Below are 7,899 nucleotides of genomic sequence, written 5' to 3'. Positions count from 1 at the left end.
CTAACAAGATGCCCACCACCCATACGCACACACTTGACTGGTCTAATACACTCCTCCTCCACCCCTAGTGTGCCCAGACAAAGTGGCATCTCTCAGGACAAAGCGTTTCAATAGATCTCCTGCCCTCTGCCCTCTCCCGAACAATAAGAAATCAAGGAATATTGTCCCGAGCTGAATGAAAAGATCTAAATATAGAGTGTCTGATGTGTTCTTGGTTTCCTGCCCATGACTCCCCTCCCGTCCCCTCCTCCCTCTGCCTCCCTAGTCACTACTTCTCACTCACTCATACTAATCTCACGGAGCCACATGGAAGTTTCAGATTGGGTGAGATCACTCTAAGACCCTGTCTCCGCAATGATGAGACAGAGGGGATTTCCAAGTTGACTCTATCCTCTCCCAATGACAGGGCAGGGAAAGAGGTAAATGTCAGAAAATAACATTTTTGTGCACCAGCTTGAGAGCTCTTTTAGAGAGAGAGAGAGAGAGAGAGAGAGTGTCTTTCTCTTCAATATCACAATTTCTTCCTGCACCCACTACCATGCTGGCCCTGGGCCACCCACACAGCACCACCAGCACACCTCAGCCTGGCTCTAGCACTCCCTACTATTCCAGTCCCAGGCTCCTACACCATTCTGCCTTCCTGGCTGCCTTCTTACCTGCAGCACCTCCTGCTATTGCAGTTCAGGGTCCCTATATATAGCACTGCTCACTCACATCAGTTTTCATTCTCCCACTCCTTATTGTCTCTTGAAAGCAAAGTGGGTCAGAAAAGAACATATCTCAGAACAAACAGTGGTAGAAAAACCTGGTGGAGGTGGGAAGGTGGGCACCAAATGATTTGCTGACAGTGTTTTAACAAGGGACTCCCACTGAGCTTTTCCCCTTTGGCTGGTGATAAGCATAGGCGTAGCAAGGGTGTATGCAAGTATCTGGGGAATCTATTCATTTGTTTTCCTCTTTAAACACAAATGCTTTCCCAGAACCACAACCAAGGAGGGAGCCAACACCTCCTAACAAACAAACTTGTCTTAAATGCACACAGAGGAAGAGTTTATATCTTGTTCCTGAAAAAAAGAACACACACACACAAAAAAAACCTAGCCCAAGTGCATTGACAGGATTGCTTGGTGCCATTTGAAATGGGAGCAGGGGGAATCAGCAATATCCTCTCCAGGAAATGTTTTCAAAAACCTCTGGTGCTTGAAGCCACCTGATGCATACCAGCATGTTAGCTCTGCCACAGCATTTGTGTGAGCTCCTTGGGGTAAAGCCAACTGCTGCAGCAGTACCCAGGTAGGGGACAAGCTTGATTACAGGCAGAGAAATCACCTCAGCCCTTCCTTTACTCTGGAAAACCATAGCAGGAGTTCTCTCCAGCCTATCCTTGGTTTTGTCTCCATCCTTGATTTTATTTCTAAGGCGAGCAGGTGGAGCATGACTTCAAATGCAGGCAGACCCTCCCACGCCTTGCACTCTTTGGCTGCATAATTTGGCAGGGGGTGGTCTTATTTTTTCTTTTTGCCAAGAATCTGGGGGCCGGCTCTTTGGAATGTCGCTTTCATGTGCCAAGGACAGCGTGCCAAACATGGTAGAAGTGTGGGGAGAAAGCACTGTAGCCCCACAAGGAGCAGTGGAGGGAAGAAAAGGACAAAAACACAAGGGGCTAAGTCACAGAGAGGAACAAACCAGCTGTTGGGAGTGGGAGAGGCAGAAGGGAATGGCACTGCTGATCCTGTCCGACTTATAAATTAGACATGGGTGCTAAAATGCTCAGGAGATGGGGGAAGCTCAGGAGATGGGGGAAGGAGCCTTTTACTTCTAGGTTATGAATTCAGCTCCTGTTCCTGGCTGGGAGGACTGGAGGCTCAGGGAATAAGAGACTGGGAACAGAAATGTTCATCTCAAATTCTCCAGGTTTGGGGGTAGCTGCTAGAAAGCATCATGCTAATGAGTGTAGGATGGAAAGAGAAAAACAGGTATCAGGGCCACCGGAAATCAAACCTCCTCAGATGATCTGGACTGCCACCATTAGCAATCTCTGTGGCAGGATATCCCCACCTCTCTAAGGTGTGGGGCCCATCTACACCTCACCACCATCTGGACCAGATCTTGGCTCCTGGAGCAGCCAGAGGGGAAAGAAGTGTGAAGCCAAGACACACCTGAGCAATACATTGCTTCAGCCAACATTTCTCAACCTCCTCTGCATTTCTCTCCCTAAAACAGTGGTCACCAATCAGTGGATCTCGATCCACCAGTAGATCTCGGAGCCTCTTGGAGTCAATCCAAGGCTGGGGTGCGGGGCTGAGTGCCCGTGTGCATGCACACATGCAGCCCAGCCCAGCCCAGCCCAGCAGGTTAGTCTGTGGGGAAGGGAACGGGCAGGGGCTAGATCAAAGCCCCCATGGTGAGGGACAGTGCTGCGGAGGGAGGAGCAGGGGTAAATTGAGTGGGACCCTGGCTGGGTGGGACTTACCTGCTGGGGAGGCGCACCCCCAAATCATTTTTTCTCCCTGTGACTCGATCTGCCCCCCGCCTTCCCTCCCCAAGATTTACCTGCTGGTGGAGGAGAGGGGGCAGGGTGATGGCAGCACACAGTAGATCTTGGGTTGCTTTTAAATGCCAAAGGTGATCTCCTACTTAAAAAGGTTGGAAACCACAGACCTAGAATAAATGTGAGGCAGAGGGACAAGGAGGCTGCCATGGTCTCTGCAATCAATGCCAAGGAATCTTTATTTTTAAATTCACAAACAATGACCCGGCAGCTGCTCCAAGGCTGTTGGGGTTTTTGTAAACCAGTGGAAATAATATACATTTAATTAGCTCATTTGAGCTATATTTCCTTTCCCATCATTCAACATTAAGGGCAGGTGCCAAAATGGCCCCTGACAAACCCTACCAAGGGGTCATTTATGCTTATTCCTAATTTCAGAAATGTAATTTTCCCTTTTTCCACCTTGCTTTCTCTTCTTCTCATTAGTGGTTCAATTCTGTGGTGTTCTCTACTTCTCATTAGTGGTAACAATTTAAGATGTTATATTTACTAGGCATAGGGTCCCAGAAGATCTGGGGATTTACAGGCAAAATGAAAAGACAAAAGGCTGACTGCCAATACCATTAAAGTCAATGGCAAAGCTCATGTGCTTTCATTGGAGTTGGTCAAAAGAAAAAAACACATAAACAATCACCATGTAAAACAGCATTTTTTTTAAACAACTACTCAATATGCTCTTAAACTATAGCAACAAATATTCACAAAAGAATAGCCCAGAATGTCCAACAGTTGTCATTGTAAAGTCAACAATTTTCAAGTACCTCAAGTCTTCACCAGGACTAGGGTCTGACCCAGTTCCCTTCTTTGAACACTTTTCACTGTTTTCCAGGGATTAGTACTAGATCCAATACACTCTAGTTTATAGATCAGTGATTCTCAACCAGGGCCCTGGGATTCCTTGAGATTTTTTCAAGGATGCTCTGGGGTACCATGCAATGTTAACATTGTTGGGTGTGCAAACATCTATACATGATTCACAAGATAAATCCAGAGATTTCCAATAGGAGTCCACAGTATCAAAAACATTCTGAGCTGTTTCATAGTTTCATAGTTGTTAGGGTTTGGAAGGGACCCTATAGATCATTGGGTCCAGCCCCCCTGCACTTGAGCAGCAAAGAGTGTTGGGACCAGATGACCCCAGCAAGATGGATGTCAAGACCATCTTGCTGGATTATGGTCTTTCAGAATTATTTACAACAGAAGATTGGATGTATTATTTTTCTGTAGTTAAGAAATGAATAAAAGTTCAGAGCTGGTGTTTTCTGAGGAGTGCCCTGACTTTAAAAAGGTTGAGAACCACTCCCCTGTTGACATCACTGAGGGTGAATGAGGCTGGAGAACATGCTGCTATATCTGAGCTAGCCTGCTAGATTCTCCATTGCGCCATGAAAATCAGTAAATAGAAGGTTTACGAGCTATAAATGCAGCACCTTTTGTTCTTCTCCTCTGTTTACCTCGTAATAATTCCCCAGAAGCATTTATTTCTTTTTCTAAACCAATATTGTTAGTAAATTAGATGCTGGTGAAAAGTGATGGACTGATGAGTCCTGGGCACTCCAGGTGGGAGTTTCAAATGTGATGCAGTAGCATGAGCCCTCTCATCTTCCAAGGGCATGTGTTTCTTTAATTGCTTAGTCAAAGCAGTGAAAGCAAAGTAGCACTATTTGAAGGCTTGAAGAAAGGGTTTACAGATTCACAGAAGTTAAAGGCTGGAAGGGACCTTGTGAGATCATTGGGTCCAACCCCTTTGCTCTGGGCTGGAAAAACTGATGGTTTCTCCTCCAAGACATGACCATCCAGTGGCCTTCTGCTGAGAGAGCCAACACAGGCTAATGTTGGGGGTGGATTTTAGTGCTGTCACACTAGGAAATGCACTGAGGCTCCATGTCTACACTATCTCTGTGCCATGCCCAAGAGTGCTACCATGGCACATGCTCTGCCTACTCACTCCCATTCCACATACAGCAGCTTCCCACAATGAGGCACCTTGGAGCATCCCTGAGCACGTGTCCAGCACTAACTTCAGGCTCTCTGTCTCCAGCATGCCTACTTATATGCAACTGGCACTGATCCATGGGGCTACTCTGCCTCACTGCTGGGACATGGGACACAGATGGCTGAAACATTTGACAGCAGTCCTCACAGACAGCACAAAAGTGGGGCAGGCACAGCCCAAATGTCAGGTGGGAGAGACTGGCCACATTATGTACCACAAGTTGGACTGGAGCTCATAATACACAAGTGCCATGCTCGATCCCCTTCTTCCTATCTTCCTCTCTCCACATGTGCAGAGGGAGCTCCCTGCAGACTGGCTGAGCCTGTGAGACAGGGTAGAAAGAGGAAAAAGGGCATCCGAAACCTTCAGAAAGGCAAAAACTTTCTTCCCTTCCCCTCCCTCCCAAATTCTGAATGCCCCTAGACTGCACTTGGTTTCTGCCAAAACAAAATGGCTCACTGGACATGTTTTGAAGATGCATTTACCTTTGGACCTTGAAACTGACTCCAAGGTCAAGGCTTCCCTGAGTGGCCCCAGTCCCACTCCGGCCTCTTGAAAGCTCAGGACAAGCATAGTGGCTTCTTAACCTGGCAGGGGAAATACCATGTACCTGTGTCCAAGAAGGGAGTTTTCCTGAACCGCATCATAGGAGAGCTGCTCTTCTGGCGTGGTTCGGTACCTGCTGAGGTGCAACAGCTTTAAGCCCAGTTTACAGAAATGGGAGTCTCCTCCCTTGCTTGCTCCAAGGGCCTTATAGCTAAGGGCAAGCAAAACTCGGGGGTAGCCGAACCCCAAGCCTTCAGGCTTGGGCCTGTGAGTAGGATGCCCGCCAAAGGTTTTGGAAACATCTGAAGCCCCAGGTGCAGGTGGAGGATGTTTGCCAGTAGTAGGGCCAGTTACGGTTCTGGACTCAGATTTGGAATCAGTTTTGACTAATTTGGCCTCGGATACAAATTCAAGAATAATTAAAAAGATGTATGTGCATGTGTGAGGGTGTGGGCACCAGGGGTTCAGAAACTGTTCGATTACCAGTTCCAGTAGGTTGTGGGAAGTGTATCTCCCACAGTGTTTGTGAGTCACAATAGAAGGTCAAGTTAGACGTAAAGACATGGCTCCCACCTCAGCTCTGGGGTGAGTGTGAATAGGTTACACTTATCTCAAGAAAACACAGCTCACAGCTCCACTCATAGCCTGGTCCCTGGACCCTGTTGTCAACCTGTCCAGCTTTCCTTTCTCACTCTCCCCTACTCAGTTCTCTCTGAGGTCACTCTGCCCTGTGGGAACACCATGCTGTCACAGCCACTGGAATGTGAGCAATGCCAGCAGGACAAATAACTAGCCGGTGACAATGCTCCCCTTGAGCCTGAGACCTGCCACTGGGACAGCAATGGTGAGGTTTAGTTCCAAAATGCCCTAAGCAAAATTCCTCCTTTACCCCCCAGGTGGCTGTTTGGCGTGAGGTCTGTTGCGTACCTGATTATAGGACTTGTGAATGGGTGGGTGGATGTGTGCTGGTAAGTTGTGTGTCTGTGCTTGTGAACCAAGAGAGTGCTTATGTCCGTCTGTCTGTAACTCAACTGAAATATTCTGACTCTTTGTACATACACATTATGAAGCAAGTGTGTATCCTTACAGATATGTGGACAGGTATACAGGAACATGTCTTTATATGGGTCTCTGTGGGAAGACAAGAAAGTCTCTGTGCATATGAGTATGATCATGTAAGCAGATGTCTCCATGCAAATGAGATTCCAGAACACCTTGTATGTATGAATGTGTGTATGCATGAATGCCTCTCGGTGTTTGTATGTGTGTCTGGGAAGTCACCCGTGTTTCTCTATGTATGCACATACATGGATGCCTGTGTACCACAAGACACCTTTGCTACTAATCTTGGTCATCAGGGAGTGGATGCCTCACAAATCACTGAGTCTACATTGTCCTCTTCTTTCCAGTCCAAAACTAGAAAACTAATGTGCACAAGTTATTCCTTTCCTATTCTGTACATTGATTGAACTGCGGGGCTTTAGAAGCTGCAGCAACTTTATACATAACTCACTGCCTTTTCCTCATCTTTGGTCCAGATCTCAAAGTGATTACCATGTTGGAGATGCACAAGTTTTCAGTTGCAATCAGCAGTCAGACCCTGAATTAAACTCTCTCTGGTTGGCCTTCCCAGCAGGAAGACCAAATTCTGTGTGTCTGTGCCTTTCTGTGATGGAGGAGCATGTCTGTTGTTAAACAACCTTTGGACCTAATGGAGGGGGGGTGTATGACCACCCACCTACTCATGCATACACACATTCCTGGAATATTGAGGAGGAGTGTAGGATTGTGTAACCCATATTATTTTGCCAAGGATAAAGCAATGGACCCCTCAGGGAGCAAAGAGATAACAGACGGGGCAATGACTGGTAAATCAGTGATGGGTTTCTCACAGTACTGTACATCAAAAAGGCATTTCCAGAATCCCTGGCTTTGTAACCTCAGACTGTCCATACTCTTTGGTTCACTAATGTTCTCCAGGGTGGTCTCTCTGTCTGCTTTGGAGTTTCTCTCTCTTTCTGAATTCTGGAAAGAAACTTCTCCATCTTCTGAGGACTTACCTATGCTAGGGAAAAATTATACCAGAGACATTATGGCCCTCAGGGTTGACTATGACCTGAGAATATATTTGTTAAACACAAATGTCCTTGCCTACACTAAAGGCAGAAATAGTTTAACTATTATAGTTTCACTTACTAATAGTCTTAGTTAACATGTGCTAATTAACACATTTTCTAACACAGTGCTTTCTCTCAGTATAGACAGCCTTAAGATTCCTGACCCTACAAGTTTCCAAAGACTTTTCAGTTCTATGACCTCTCTTTTGCCTTCTGGGCTGATGGGAATGCCTGAGCTAAAGAATGTACTAGTTAATACCATTTATTTGTTTTGCTGATTGAGTTTTTGAGCTCACTGTTTTCAGTTTAGCTCCCAGAGGCCTGGGAACCTTTTCCTTTCCGACTGTTGTTTTCTAACTAGTATCGTAGAGGAGCAGATTTCATTTTCATTGATAAGCGACACATTTACACCTCCTTTCACTGCCATAGCACCTGAAATCTGAATCTGTGAGGGCAACATTTTCCATGGGCACTGAATTTCATGGGACTGGGAATGGAGGTGGGAACTGTTCACCTCTGGGCATTCTCTTGTGCTTTTTTAAATCCTGTCTCAGTTTAGTTACAATCAAATGGGTGTTTAGAAGATGGGATACAGAGATGGGTCTCCCTTGCAAGGATCTTTTTCTTGTGTGGGGCAATTCAAATCTGCAATTTCTGGCTCAGAGAGATAAGGCTGGATGGACATTTCA

This window comes from Gavialis gangeticus, unplaced genomic scaffold, assembly GCF_001723915.1.
Source record: "Gavialis gangeticus isolate Ggan-Ray unplaced genomic scaffold, GavGan_comp1, whole genome shotgun sequence".
In the NCBI taxonomy this organism is placed as follows: Eukaryota; Metazoa; Chordata; order Crocodylia; family Gavialidae; genus Gavialis; species Gavialis gangeticus.
The sequence above is the reverse complement of the archived record's forward strand: the minus strand, read 5'-3'. Positions refer to the sequence as shown.